Source organism: Alosa sapidissima, chromosome 11 (assembly GCF_018492685.1).
Source record: "Alosa sapidissima isolate fAloSap1 chromosome 11, fAloSap1.pri, whole genome shotgun sequence".
In the NCBI taxonomy this organism is placed as follows: Eukaryota; Metazoa; Chordata; class Actinopteri; order Clupeiformes; family Clupeidae; genus Alosa; species Alosa sapidissima.
In genome coordinates, this window is record NC_055967.1 from 32,973,730 (window position 1) to 32,989,961 (window position 16,232).

At 44.1% G+C, this 16,232-nt stretch overlaps 1 protein-coding gene across 2 annotated transcripts in view; it reads left to right on the plus strand.

The window, feature by feature from the left end:
• The first annotated feature begins 782 nt into the window (after positions 1-782).
• The window catches only part of osbpl5 (oxysterol binding protein-like 5), a 45,873-nt gene continuing 30,423 nt past the window's right edge, over positions 783-16,232 (plus strand). Inside the window, exon 1 of one of the 2 annotated variants that reach the window (XM_042110348.1) lies at positions 783-1,462. The gene's annotated coding sequence lies outside the window, so the exon portion shown is untranslated. Of the gene's footprint in view, positions 1,463-11,471; positions 11,721-16,232 lie in introns of those variants that run through there. The other variant, XM_042110349.1, reaches the window with a different exon arrangement.

The following is a 16,232-nucleotide window of genomic DNA, read 5'->3' on the forward strand; positions in this document are numbered from 1 at the left end:
ACCAGGCTACTTTATTGTATAGTAGAATAGGGTTTGTGGTTATAGTAATAGTTTACTATTGTTGGTTTACATGTGACTGCTTTCCTGTTCAGATGTTATGTGGGTGAAATGACAAAAAAGTAAGCAAAACTGCTCAAATATATCTTCATGATCCAGTATTTATCCATAATTCACTTTTCATTGAATATGTAAACACAATGAAAAAGTAATTTTGAACATATGGCTTTATCCAATGTTCAGATTTAGCTTTTTTTTAACGTTTTTTAAAGTGCAAATCAGCACATTTAATTAGATCATGCCTAATTTGCATATTTAAACATTACATTACAGAAAACTTGCAATACATTTTTTTTTTCATATTAATGTAAGTAATCAACTTGGGAATTTTCATAGTGATATCTGCTAGTTAATTGTTTTACCCTATTCACCAGCAGTGCCTCGCCTTATATTCAACACATTGAACCAGAAAGGCTTAATATTGAGAATTGCTCAAGGGATATAACCGGGCACCCTCTCTAATCGTATTGAGTTACCCCTTGGCAACAAGAAACAGCAAAAAAAAACTTTAACCCACAAAACCAGGCTTACCTAAATTATGGCATTTGGCTGCCGGACTACTACCATACTAGCGTGGTGGGAGCCTGGAGGAAATACCGTTAGCTGTGATAGTGCCTAACCTTTATTTTTTGCTGACTTAGAACTAGTTGTCTCAGTAGACTAAACGTAGGCCCAATTCCAAATTCCAATCCGTGATTTCTGTGTAGCCTACTTGTGAACGTTCAATTGCACAGCTCTGGCATTTCCTGCCATTTAGCTACTTTCATGAACAGCTGTATGGCCGATTCTGTGATGCTGATGTCTAAAACTGGACCGCTATTTACATTTGGGCTATTATTACAGCCGCCGGCTTTGCTGTAAATGGCGATATTTATTTGCCTACAAATGCACCACTCGAATGTTAGACGTAGCTTGCGATGTTATCGATAAATATGTTGGACCAAACGAAACGGACGCTAACGTTACTTGTAGCAAGTGGGTAGACGTGTTTTAAACGGGCAAACGCCAACACATTTTAGTTGTTACAGTTCGGGATTCGGTCAAAACCGGGCTCAGTTCCACACGCTTGTATAAAGATAGACCGTACAGTCATTGTTTATAATAGATATACCGCGATAACGTTAATACTTTTGATCCGAAAAGGCTTAGAACTACATTACCTAACGTTAACGTTTCTGCTAAGTAACGTTCACGTTAACTTACTCCGCTAACGTCACCCGGCGAAAGTGTTGAATTGAAGCAAAGGCAGCGACGACAACGTGGGATAACGACTTCATCAGCTATTACTGGTCCTAGATACGGTTCCTCCTCCGTCATGGCCAAATATGCGAAGAAATGCTTTGGATAAGTGAGTCCGAAACCGGAGTTGCTGGATCTACCATATAACCTAGCTGCTGCAACGCTGGTAAGACAACTGGTTGATAACTTAGCCAGTTAGGGACTAGGATATTAACGTTATCATCTTCTGAAACACAAAAGTTAGCGAAGCTATGCCATGATCTAACGTTATCTACCTCAACAAATTAAGTCAGAATACCGTTAAACTCTTCTACCACCGATAGTCATGTGTAAGTTGTGTAGTAATTGCCTCAGCCAGTTAACATAACTAGCATCTATTTTTAGCAAAATATTGGTGTGTTATTACATGTCACCATGCTAACTTAGTTATGCTAATAATGTATTTTGGTTTGCTAGCTAATAATTAGTTTGATAGCTTGAGTGCTTCCAACGCATTATAGACTATCCGCAGTGGCCTTTGATATGTCCTTGTAATGTAACTATGTAACGTAATTATGCATTATATGTTGTTGTGAACATATACGAAGTTGGATCCTACTGCCAATTCTTATTTTCGTTGACGTCACTGGTTCCCACTATCTTTCAGTAAGGAGCTTGCTATGATCATATTTGGTAATCGTAATCAGTCATCCACACTTTTCTCACATTTCACCCACATCCTTTTCATTTCACTCTGTTCCCTTGATATTCATTTTCCTCTTCACTGGTGCTCTGTTGAGTTAAACATAGTAAAAAGTACAGACATTTCTGATAAAATGCAGGGGAGTTAAAGTAAATTAAGTATCCCAGTAAAATACCTAAGCTTATATATAAAATAAGAAACCTGAAAATGTACAGGTTAAGTACAGTAACAGAGTATTTGTAACCTACGTTACTTCTCACCTCCACAGCTTGCTATTTACTGGTTTGACCTTTGGTCATCTTCGTAACACCTGTAGACTTCAACATACTGTATATGCCCACAGACAGGATCAAAAATTATGTCATTCTGCAACAGCAGGCCCTTGTTCCAAAATCTCCTTTCCCCTCATTCGGTATGTAACAGCCCAAACACTCCCTTCCCCCACTCTGTTCTCTAGCTCTCCATCCTCTCCTCCGTCTGGTTGTCTGGCTCTTGCGCCTGGACTGCCATAGAAATCCTCCGGGGCTCTGCTGGCGAGACGACCACTTCCTGGAAGTGTGAACTCAGTGGTGTTTGTGTGTTTTTCAGTCTCTCGCAGGATAAACTCTCTCAGGTGTCTAAGAAATAACACGTCTATGTCTGATTAAGTAGCCTATCCCCTTTCAATGAACCCAGGCTGCTTGATAGAACTCTAAGCCTAAGCTGGCTTTGACTGAAGTGAGAGAGATGTGTGAAGGATAAGAAATGAATCAGACATCTGTGCTCTTAGCACACTTCCACTAGTCTGAGCTGCGTTGGTCAACATGCACCCCAAGTATTATTTATGGCCATTGAAAGATGCATGTCCAGATAAATGCTTTTGTACAAGGATTTTGTTATCAGCATATCCAGATAAATGCTTTTCAGATAAATGCTTTCATTGAAGGATTTTGTTATCAGTTCTCTCTGACTAGATAACAATATCAGATGCAAGCATGCAGATGCACTTAAGATTTGTTTTCCTCTTTCGTGTTTGGCTATTCGTTTCTAACATTGCTTGGAGCATTGTTGGGAGGCAGAACAAGTCAATGTTGGAGGTGGTCCATGAAATGCTGTGCCAAGCTCTCACATGGCGGTATAATTCCTCCTCTACCACACCAACTCCTGAGTTGAACTACACAGCAAGGACAGTGTCATCGCAATGTCAAGCAGCGAGCTGCATAGGCACAGCCCAGCCAGACTGTGATATAATGTTGTCATTAAAGTTGTTGTTGGATGTAACGGTTGCCTCCAAAAGCTCAGGCTAGGTGGCACAAGGACCGCTGTCTGTCAACCAGCCCCCCCCCCCCCCCCCCCCCCCATTTCCTGTCCTGAGGTGTGAAAGGTCCTCATGACCAGCTTTGCCTCACAGCTGTAATTGAAATTGACATCAGTGTCAGTTTGGTTTTGGTGGAGGTGTGTGTGTGCGTGCATGCGTTATAACACCTGTCACCAGTAGAAGCAGAGGAGGGATGGAAGGGGGGTTCCTTTCATTGACGGACCATTCTCACCACTCGGTGCCCCGGGCCTCTCCCATCACGTTTTCACCGTCAACCACAGAGGGCTGGGTTACATCACAACCTGATCCCTTGCCAGCTGAACTCTGTTTACTCAGTCTGTCCCATGCTCATGGGCCAGATTTTACACACAGACACGCAGCGCTTGTTGCTGACCTCAAGCACTAGGCCATGGCGTGAGCCAGAGGTCAGACGGGCTGTCTTTAAGTAGCTAGACCACTGATGTCACTTAGTTTCTTGCTCCTTGCAAGTATACCTTGCTCTTCTCCAAATGTCGAGCATTAGTGTGTTGCATTACTTACTTGCCACTATACCTGCTGATGTTCAGATACAGCTACAGCTGTTCTCCCTCCCTCCAAGTCAGCTGTAGTCTGGGTACTGCTTGCCAATGATATGTGTAGGATGGAATTGATTATCTTACACATGGCGTGGCCTGTACACATGTTCACATCTAGCACATACACACACACACACACACACACACACACAAACACGACAGATGAAGACCGCTATCACCTGCAGAGCCGCATGGTTGGGAAGCTTTTATCGATCTCTCCACAGGAGTGCCCTTTCTCTCTTTCACACAGACACATACACCAATGTGTAGGTAACGGATGCCAGCTAGCTTAGCTGTGCTTGTGGAACGTTGGTAAACCTCACTCCCCGACGCCTCAAGAGTGCTGCTGGCATGCGAGCCAGTAGCCTGGGCTATTGGCTCAATTGTTAGCGCGCTCGCCTCCCGATCCGAGGTGCTGCTGTTCGCAGGTTCGAGTCCGGGCGTGTGCAGGGCTGAATCGCGCAGGTTCAACACAACGCAGGTTACATGTAGTACCTGCCAAGTTCATTTCTGCTGTTTGACAAAAATCAGTGCAAAAGGGCTGCAGTGATTTATAGAGCAGTGTGGAGCAGGCTTTTAGTCCTGCTCTTTTCAACAAACCTGGACGTGATGGCTTTTTGGCTTTGATCTGCTGCAGATCTCTCTTTTGATTTGTGGTTTGATTAGGGCCATGCAAATTTAGATCACAGGATTTTCCATAGACTGCACACTCAAGTCTGCCAGTGGTGCTGTGGTGACTGAGCAGCGTCTTGTTTCGTCATTGCAACATAAACCTGTCTCAGACAAACGCCGCTAATCGGCTCTATGGCTGTGTGGTTTGATTCTAGAATAAAGTGGGTCAGATTCTTTGTGTGTGAGCGAGAGAGCATGATTGCTTCGAGAGAGTGAGTTCTTATGTGTATACGTGTATGAAGGGCAGTTGGATTAAGAGTGAAAGCATAGGTTACTGTTTCTATGTTGGTCATTGTACATTTGGCCTGCTAAAAGCTATGTCTATTGTGAGCTCAGCAACGTCTAGTCCCTTGACTGGAATATCAACATGTGGCTCTAAAGCACACATAAATCTGAGTACTTTCTAGATTGCTTTTTTGGAGATTTAATCAAATTCTTCTAAGCTTGTAGACAATCTAGAGTGGCTCCAGATGAGTTGAGGACGCCATGTCCTAGTCTACTTCCTTATTTATGTGAGTGTGTGTGTGTTTCGGCTGCTTAGCCTTGCCTCGCTCCTGGGCAAAGATTGAAGGGTGCAGCCCTGTTTGACCCATGCACTAACACACACACTTTGTGATATAGCTTAGGTGTGTAGCCTACAGTACATCACATCTGTCTCAAGCCTGTAATACGTCAAACCAGTTGGAATGATTCAGGATGCGATTGTGGAAGAGCACTGTAGTGACAAGGTAATGATGGGATGATTTTAGGCTCACATGGTGGCACATACTTTGAACTTTATTGTGGCACTGAACTTGAATACTTCAAGGTGCTGGATTGTCTTGTCTTTAACAGTTCATGGCTATAGCTTCGCACTTTTCATTCCTTTTCATTCGATGAGAAGTGTGAAAGCACATCTTAGTGGCAGGTATGGACTTGGCGTGCAAGGAACCACTCATGTAATGGGGCTTCCAGTTCGACTCCCACACATCCAGGCCACGTGTGCATTTTGTGTGTGTCTCTGAATAACTGGCGTAGAGAAAGGTCATGTGGTACTGTATGAGAGGTCACTACGGAAGTGGAGTTGGAAGTAAGGCAGCTTGTGTAGGAGGCTTGCTGTTCCGTTGCTCTCAATCCACAGCTTTGTGGATAACAAAAGTTGGTCACAGCATTTTTAAATGGAGACCCCCCTAACAGTGCCTGCGTATGAACTGAACTGGCACTAGATGTGTTTGATGTCAACATGTGGCCCTGTTGCTTAAAGGTTAGGGCTGTTTTAATCTGCGCTGGCCTAGATGTTTTGTAGAATCTGTCAGTTCTCAACATTGTGCAGTGCCGAGAATCATTAGGCTATGCTATTGGAGAGCCTCCCGCTGTGAGCTTTCCAGCTCATCCTGTCAGTGCGTCAATGAGGAAAACAGAAAGAAGCTCCTCATCTCATCTTATTGTATGTGTGTTGTGTGTGTGTGTGTTTGTGTGCAGGGCTCTACAGTGCGCCCATTTCACTCGCACATGCGAGTAAAAATGATGGCGTGCGAGTGCAAAAAAATATTTAGGCGCACTGGTGCGAATGACTTCTAACCATGTCAATGTTTGTCTACAAAATACACCGCAACATCAAGAAACATTACTGGTGCAAACCATAGAATCACGTTGCGAATGCAGCATAAAAACTACACCTCCCATCAACGTTAGCAGTTTCGCGTTGTGACTCGCTAGTAGTCGCTTCTATCGAATCCAAGAGCGCACAGAAAAAACGGAAAGTTAGACTAGCCAGCCAAGATGCAAAGATTAAAGAAATTATTCTTCTATCCACCGAATTCATTAGATATAGGAGGAACAGGATGAGATTCTGAGAATGCAGTAAGAGAAGGAAAGGTAACCTAACATGCCTTTTAGCCCAGTTGACGTATTGGCTGCAATATGCAAAATATAGCTGTAGCGAACAGGCACAAAAGTAGCCTCCCGTAATACTCCCATTTTATTCAAAGGTAGAACGCTACCGACAAAGAATGCATGTATGTGAAAAGAGAATGTATGTACGTTGGAGGAGAATGTATGTATGTGAACACAAAGAATGTATGTATGTGAAAGGATATATATATATATCCTTGATTAGCCTTGATTAGCCTATGTTGGGTTTTGTGGAAGAGAAAATGGACTGTTTTAGTAGTAGTATTAGGCAGTGTGCAGTCAGATAGGTCACCATGGGCATATTTGGATTAGCTACAGATGGATTCACAAATAAATAAATTAGCCTACATTTGGCAGGATACTTGATATACAGGCTCAATGCAAATATGGCAATGTATTATATTATTTTACATTAACAAATGGAAAATGGAACAGACTGAAAATAAAATAGGCACTGATCTTTAAAATCCTGTGTCCTGTAGCCTAAATGTTGTCAGTCATTCTGGCTTTATAGCTGCAGTGTAATGTTAGATTATGTGTAAGTTAAGTACAGAACTGACTGTGCGCCCAAATTTTTGTCTGTGCTCCTAAATTTTTTAACTTGGGCGCACAAGTGCTCCTGGAAAAAAATGTTTGTGTAGAGCCCTGGTGTTTGAGCAAAGAGAAAACGCCTTCTCATCTAGCTGTGAACCCCCCCCAGTACTTGACAAAAACACAGTCTTCACCCAATTCCACAGTACTGATGAACACAGTTGGAAGTCAGTTTGTGAGCGAGAGTGGTGCTTTTTTTTTTTTTTTACCTTTTCTTTTTTTTATATATATGGTAGGCTATTGAGGGAAAGTTCATTTCCACCACACAGAGTTGACTAGATGGCGATTTTTCTTAAGTAACTAGAACTAGAGGTTCAAATTAAATGAGCAATAAGGATGCTGGAGGTTTGACACATCATACTGCTTTGAAATGTGTTTTGATCAGGGCTTGAAAACGAAATTATTTTTCAAACGTTCCGTTCCGAACGGTTCTGGTAGGCCTATGTTTAACGTTTTCGTTCTTGCATGCGTTCCGCCACCAACATATTGGTCCTGAACCGGTTCGGAACGCAAAATATCGTTCGTTCTTAAAGTTCCGGCAGTGTTTGGCGGGCCTATCAAGTCTATTTTTGTGGACTTTACCTGAGAATAGACGTAGGCTACTCATTATTTCCACTTGATTTAGCCTATACCGTAGCTATGCCCAAAAATAATAAATCACAGGCGGCATCCAAAAACATTCAGATGGGCTATCCATCCCATAGCCTACAGACTTACTGTAGGCCTAACCTATGCCTATAAATAATTTCTTATCAAAAATATTTCTGGATACGTGCTAAACTCCTTACCTGGTTATAGCCTAAGTTTTATCCATATGGAGATCTTCAAAGGCTTGCGCTATAATTCCAACCCTGTTTATAAACGAACCTGTCTGTTGCTGACAAGGCCTATCTCAAATTTCCCGTTTAACTCTTCTACATAGAATAGGCTATAATTGCGCAAACATTTCAAATCTCGACTTGGCAAGGCGTGGACAGGCAAAATAGGCTATTACGCATAGGCTACAAACAATTTCCAAATCAGTTTCAGTAGCCTACGCTACGAGCTGGCCTAAGATCCGAAGTGGCAGACGGATAGGTTACATTACAACAGCAAGACAAAATATACACATTTGGACCAAAGGTCCATTTATTCGTTTTTTTTTTTTTTTTTTCAAACTGCAGAAATCAAATTATTAGGCTGTTATATAGAGAACAAACTGGTTTTGTGGATTTCAGAATAACGTTTCTGTTCCGGAACAGTTGAAGACCATTTTGTTTTCGTTTCCGTTTCCGCTCCTCGTAAAATTCCGTTCGTTTTCGGTTTTCGTTTTCGTTCCTTGAACCGGTTCGGAGCCCTGGTTTTGATCATGTCTTTGTCTTGCCATTTATCTTGTCTTGTCTGTTTTGTTTAGCCTAGAAATCTAGACGCGTCCCTAGCGCGTTGGCTTGTGAGCTCCAGAAATCGAAACTTAATCAGGCCTTTGAAATCGTGTATAGAGTCGTTTGGTGGGCATAATGATTGATGGCAGAGTTGCAACGGTTTGGCTTCAATTCCCTGCTACTTGAAAACAAATATCCTATTGCGATCTATTGTGTGCAGAGGGAATTTGAAAGACAACTGATTATCCCGCCCCTCGGACTGAGCACTGCGAACTGTGAGTGCCCAGACCCTACATTTTAATGTGGGTCTGGCTCGCCAGGCTATGTTTTGTTATGAGTCTGCATGACATCTGAGCAGGTGTAGGCTATGCTGTACCAGGTGTAGGTAGGTGTAGGCTGTGCTGTGTCCTGATTCACTCTCACAAGAATGGGGCCTGGGTAGTAGCATACTTAATCTTAGATGAGTTGTGGTTTTAGTCTGTCAGTACACACAATTAAATCATGCCATCCACAGGTATTCTTACTGACAGACCAGAAATGTGATTGTGTAAGTTCACATTTTGTGGTCATACTCCATTGCATTTTCCAGTTCGACTTTGACACATGTACTGTACACCTATTGCTCCAGGGTAGGCCTAGTTTATTAGCTTAGGCTGTAAGATGCCCCTTCAATCTGAAGTGATCTCCAAGACTGACTTGTAACTCGGACTGATGTTGCTCAAGGTTTCCTACCCTTCAAGTGAACGTTCTCCTGTGACTCATTTGGGGCTTGTTCAGGATGCTCTTTTCAGCTCATGTGACGTTGGTGTCTGCGTCCTTGACGGGTGTGTGAGCTAAAGTGTGCTACGTGGATAGGGTCAGAGGGCTTAGCTGATGTTGTGTCTCAAACAAGACTGCTGTGGAGAGGTGCTGCTGATGACTCATCTCTGAGCGCCTTTATTGAGAAACTGCAGCTGTTTTCCGGAAGCCACACCCAGCGTGTGTGTGTGTGTCTGGGGTGCTGGTGCTTCAAAGAAGGGCGCAGTGGGTGGGGAGCACAGAAGCATCGCACACACACACACACACACGGCAGATTCAGCATCCACTCAGAAGAAAAGCTCAATGTTTTAGGATTCCAGGTCAGGGTTATGGATGGTACCCAAAGCTCCAGTTCTCTGTGGGATTCTCTTTCTCTCTTTGTCTCTCACTCTTTCTCTCTCAGGGGCAATCATTCAGGTGTGCTTATAAGAAGGTTAACCTCATTGCCTTTTCTTAAATGCATGTTGCCTAACACTGAGCAGGGCCCCAGCGCACTGATTAGCTCTTCTGATTTAAGAGCCGAAGCAGTAGTGCTGGTGAGAGCCCAGTCTTCTTGCCCCCTTGGGTGCCTTGTCTAATTAAAGCTGTGCTCTCCCCCCTCCCCCCCTCTTGCCCTTGTTAGTCCTGCATTGAGCATCCACACAGATCAGAGGAGAGTGGGAGGGATGCTCATTAGAGCTGTGGGAATGAATCAGAAGGAGAAGTAAGGGTGTGTGTGTGAGAGAGAGAGAGACCGTTGCAGATGTGAAGGGAGAAACGGACGCTGCCGTTCTCTTATTTACTGTTGCAGGTAGTGAGGCGTTGAAACAGGGTTGGGCTGCAGGGGGAGGCTGACGAGTGCAGTGAGAGCACTGCCCAGCGCTTGGAAGATGAAGGACACACACACACACACACACACACACACGTATGATTTCTCATGGGTGTCTTCCATGTATGTGTTGTCTTGCCTGACTGTGCTGGCTCTCTGTTTGACACACACTCCCTTGTCTTTCTCACACAAACACACTCATACAGTCAGATAGCAAGCCTACACACACTCCTCCCCTACACAGCCATATTCAGATGCAAATAGCTTCTTTGCCATTAATGGAGTAATTGTCAAAGTAGACAGACAAGTATATGACGGAGAGATGACCAACAAAGAGTAGGCCCAATTTCCCCCTCTTATAAGAATAATGGCTAACAGACACAACACACCCTGTCTATGTTGTGTCTGTGTGTGTGTGTGTGAGCACGATGAGCTCATCCCAGATGTCGCTAAATCCTTTCTGCTACAATAGCTCAGTAAAGATGGGTATATAAGGCAGGATGAGTGTGCTGGGGTGTGGACGTGCTCAGTATGTGACTTCAATGCAGAACACACAGGCTAGGAATATGAGTGAGTTTTTCCCTCCTGTGTCCACCTCACAGTGACAGGCTGACCGACAGAGAGCCACTCCCATGTGGAGCGGTGCGGTTCTCTTAAGCCTTCCTACCCACCCTTTTTTCTCTCTCTCTCTCTCTCTCTCTCTCTCTCTCTCTCTCTCTCTCTCTCTCTCTCTCTCTCTCTCTCTCTCTCTCTCTCTCTCTCTCTCTCTCTCTCTCTCTCTCTCTGTCTGTCTCTCTTTTCTTAGGCTCCCTCTCCCTCCTCCTCCCCCCCTTCTCTCCTTCCCTTCTCCTACTGTTGGCCCAGAGAATCTCTTTCAGTTGACTTCATATTTAGGTTAGATATGCTCAAGTGTTGCCGTGCTCGTGTTGTCGCGGTTGTGGAAGAATCTTAAAGGGGCAGCGATTCTCCGGCAGCACCCCTTCCATTGGTTTGTCATCCCATAGAAGATCTGCCCTCCTAAATCAAGACATGACATCAGAGAGGGAGTGGAGTTTGCACTTCCTTGCTAAGCATTGTGTCTGTGTGTGTGTATGTGTTTCTCTGTGTGTGTACGTTTGAGCACATACTGGAGTGACTTACAGCTTTATTTTGATTGAGGGAGTAATCACTTGTTCCTAGTCTAAACATCTATTGTTGAAAGCCCATGTGTGGGCTGTAAAAGAACAAAGATGTCTCTGGAGGGGAAAGTGGCGATTGGAAAATTAAACGAACAGAGAGCGTTACGTAACATCTGTGTTCGCCATGTGCTGATCTAAAACGCAGACCAAAAAAAATCCCTGGGCCCGCTTCATAACCAAGGGCTTTAGGCGAAAACCCCCGCCCTCCAATCCCAGTCCGATTCCACCGTGTGTGTGTGTGTCCGGGTTTTGCAGCAGGCCGTGACGTCACCGGTGTTTGTTTGAAATGTGTTGTGCTGCGACCGGCGCTGATGGGCTCTGTGCCCTGCATGGGTTGATCATTGACTAGGCAAACATTCTCTGTTGTGGGGCAGCGATACTGACCCGGGCCCAGGTGCGTCTGGGAGGGGCTGGGACGAGGGCACAGCGCTGATCTGTGAAGCGGGGCAAGAGGCGGGTGACCGACGCTGACAGAAGAGAGAGGGAGAAAGAGGAAGAAGGAGACAAACATAGATAAGGAAAGCCGTTTATTTTGTCCTCTGCCACATCTTTTAGGACACCACACCAAGGTAAGGTTGTATTTTGATTTTACTGGTGTGTGTTGCAGCTACCGTCGGTTACTTTTAGAGACGTTTGAAACGTGTTGTGTTTGTTTTGCAAACAAATAGAAAGCCGTGCAGGATAGGTGAGCACTTGCAGGTGCTCAGTACAGTACGTGTTTGCACAATAAATGTTTTTTGGATAGTAGTAGTAGTAGTATTGTAAGTATTTCAGTGAATGTGCAGAGTGGCAGATGCAAGGAGTGTATGAAGCTACAGTGTTTGCGCATGAAAGTGTTCAAAGTTTTAATAAATAACCTAGACCTTTGATACATGGCTACCCCTTAGTACACATGTGGATGTTTCCTTAAATTCTCCTAAATGTCTTCAATACTGTTATGTAGTTCATGTCATTGTTGAAATCGTCTGAACACACGATGAATACACGTGCCCAAAATAAAGAAAAGCATAATATTTCTCAAGAGAAATAGAACTCCCTGTACTGAAGTGTGTGTGTGTGTGTTTTTGTATTTAGAAGAGACGAGTTAGAGTGAATAAATCATCATGTTTATTCTCAGCCAGCTGAGAGACCCAAACAGACATAGGGAGACGTGTGTTTACATTGCTTTCTGCAATAAAACTGCCGAGCGGCCCAGCCAAAACTTGGGCAAAATCCTCTCTTCTGCACTAAATCTGCAATGGGAGAGTGAGAAATGGAAGCTAGATTAATGATGTTCCTGGCTGGAGCTGAAATCTATTGGTTTGGAGGAATGAACTGCCCAAGGAAAAGTACACAGAAGTGAAGGTTAGAAATGTGAAGGTTTTCAATTTAGCTGTTTTTTTTTTTTAACAGCTGTGAAGTATGGACCAAGATTGGTGTTGTATGGACAGAGAGATTTGTTTTGGGGTTATATGTTCCCTCAGCTGAGCTGTTTGCTGTTTGGTCAAGATTTTCAGTGCTGAGTTTATTATGCACCTCACGGAAGTCATTGATACTCACCTTAATCAGTTCAGACAAGGATAATGAACTTGTGTCTAGACGCTTCCATGTGAAAGTACTGGTGCCACATCATGTTTGATGCTGAGGCTGTGGCAAATAGAGTGGTTAGGCCCACTCTTTTTGGGAAACCTTAAAAAAAACCTTATTCATCATTCATTTAGCAAAAACCTGCATGCATACTGGCCTCTAAGCTGCAAAGCAAACAGTGTGGCCTGTTTATGAGCCAGCTGAGGTGAACAAAGCCTAGTGCCTGGAAATGGAGCTGGGGAAAAGAACATCCAGTCATATTCCAACTTTTCAGAAACCAAGCTGTTATGCCAGCCACATTGACTATGGCAGTGGTGTTGCTGAAGTATAGCCAGATTTCCACTGGTTGGAATTAAATTCCATGAGAGCCCATTGATCCTCCATTCCACTGCTCGATAACGTGATCAGCGTCGGAGGTCATCAGAGCAAGGTCACAGCCAGCACAGTGCTTTTTATACAGGATGTCAATGACGGCCAATGGGCCTGTCATATCACCAATTCAATATTTTCTCATAGACTTATACTCAGGCACTTGTGTACACACACACACACACACACCCCACACACACACACTTATAATGCACATACACACTCACAAGCATATCTAGGAATGCAAGCTATAGTGTACTATATGCTCATTACCATAATGTATTCCTGAACTGAGCTGAAATGGGGTCACGCATCGGAGGAGCAGGAGGGCCTGGAGGACAACAGAGCCAGCTGACTGCAGCATTTCTGTGCCACTGAACCAGCCTCAATCCTCAGCTCAAGGCGTCTCTGTGCAGACACATGCAAATCCTATTTCACAGTCTGCAGGAGATGTGTGACAAACTGCTCGCTGCTCAGAATTTTTTTTTTTTTTTTTTTATCGACCTTGGGTGATCATCAGTGAAATCTGTCAGAAGATGTCTCTGCAGTACAGGGCTGTCTATCCCTCTCTGAAAGCTCAGTGCTTCCCACACTGCAAAGTTCTAGCTTTAGTCTCAAATAGCAGCCAGCTTGGAGAGAAAAAGAAGAAACTTTTGGTGACAGAAACTTCACCAACATGCTATTGTTACAGGGGTATCTATGTGCATAGTACAGAGCTGCAGAGATATGCTGTGACACGTCCACGGATCCTGAAATGTTACAGCTTGTCTAACGCGGCCAACAATCGTCTGTGTTTTTCCTGAAATGTCACTGGGTCTCTGGCAGTCAGGCTGCTGTCGGTCCTCCTGTGGGCTTGCCAGCAGAGAGCCATTACTCTCCCACCACTGTCCAACCGGCTTTCAGGTGCTCTTAAAGAAACACACACACACCATTCTGGCACCTGTTTTTGACTAGTATAGGATAGACTTGGTGTTTTCTCTTAAAGACAAAGAAATGTTAAAAAATATATTAAGATTGAGCTGATCAGAGCTATTATGGACGCTGACAGGTCTAATGAGCAATATAGAACACATTGAACCCCCACACCAGGCTATCTTTGAAAGTGTTGTAAACACGTACAAGTGTTGAGTATAGTATGATCATGTTTTGATCTGACAGGACTATAAACAGCCTCATGTGGTCTTGAACTCCATACCACAACCACATCCCAGGGCACTAGCACGTGCACCTACCCACCCCACCCAGCCCACATCCCTCTCATGCACGCTTGCGCCTTGCAAAAGGTCACAGAGTTGCTCACCTACCTACCTCGTGCACAAAGGTCTAAGAGTCTGGCTGCAGCAGCTGCTGCAAGCTCAACTCCAGTCCATCAAAAGTTTTGAGTTGATGTATCCGCTCCATCTATACTAGCCAGCTGTCTTTTGGTAGAGAGCACTACAAATGTCTGCCGCGGTGTCCTTCTAAAGCTCAGCATGGTCTGAACACATACTGTAAGTGTGCTAAATATGAGCGGGAGAAGACCAAGGGTTTCAAGTGGCCTCTCAGCTAGCTTGCTTTTCTTTTGTCAGGCTTAAAGAGCCTTTGTTTACAGTGTCCATATTGTGGGCTGTTGAACTGTCTGTATAGGACAGCATATGTCCTCTCTTCTTCCCTTTCATTTATACACATTCACTCACTCCCTCACTAATCTCTCTCTCTCTCTCTCTCTCCTCTCTCTCTCTCTCTCACTCTCTCTCTCTCTCTCTCTCTCTCTCTCTCTCTCTCTCTCTCTCTCTCTCTCTCTCTCTCTCCCTCTCTCTCTCTCTCTCTCTCTCACACACACTCAATCACTCACACACACACACTGTTTTTAAAAACAGTCCCTGGCTCTCTTCCCAACAGTGATCTCACCTGTTTAGTGGCACTCCACTGGCACATGCTGCCCTGCAAGGCCATTTCTCTGACACACACACACACACACACACAGGCTGCGGTAATAGGTTAAAGGTTGCCTTAGCCCTTCAGTAAAAGTAGGCCCGTGCCATCCAGGGGGGAAAAAGCACACAGACGAGAGTTCCTTGTTTAGACTTGACCCCCCCCCCCCCTTCTGCCCTAGGCATGTAGGTCACCATGTGAGGCAAACAGCTCTCAGTCAGGAAGGCTCTCTAGAATGGCACTGACATTAAACACAGAAAATGGAGAAATTATTATTTATTTTTTTTGCACTGGGCCAGTTGTATTCAGTTGCAGAGCAGGCTTAGTTGGGAGAACTAGGCCTAAACTCTTCACTAAATATACTCCACCGTGCTGTTCTAAAATGTCATGTCTGCATAGACTCCCTTCACTCTAACCACCTTCACCTCCTTTTTTTTCAGTAAACAGTAGTGACAACCTTCATAAGTATCTGTTATAAGTCTTTGTTGACTTGCAAAGCTGAAAAGGCTACATTCTATAGGTGAAAGGCCTGCTAAGGTCTAGACATTGTCTTTCAGCTGTACCAATTGATCATCTGTGGCTTACTCCGTCACCTCAAAGACTGAGGTGACTGCCATTTAAACACCTTTCATTTAACAGGCTAACTGTAAACTTTTTTCAAAAAAGGAATTGACTTGATATTGATCTGTAAAATTGATCAGTTGTATTAATTTATATTCTTTATTGAAGGATAGTGCTACTTGATAGTTGACATACTGTAGCTTACTGTGTAGCCTACTGTAGCCTATCACTTGTTAGTGCAGTGCTCTTGTTTTCCTCCATGCATGTTGCCCAAGTCCTTCAGCAAACAGTTATTGTGCGCACATCCCACCTTCTGGCAGGTGCAGGACAAAAGAAAACTTACTCAATTGAAAAAATATATAATGTCCCCAACACTGCTTTTGACTCCCATATATTTAATGCACCAAACAGGCAACGTTTCGACCTTGCTGGGGTCTTCTTCAGGCAAATGTTGCCCAAGGCCTCCATATTTGCTAAAACCCCGGTTTGGCCTATGTTTTCCTTTCTTTCTGTTTTTATAAATCTAGGCTTTGTTCACTGTTGCACTTGGCTTCCTGGGGTAAAGCCGTGTTTGCTCGTGGGCACAGAGGAGTCTCATTTTGGAGCTAAATACAGTGTGAGCTGGAGCCACAGGAGCGGCCATGTATGAACAGGCCACTTGTGTGCTTTTT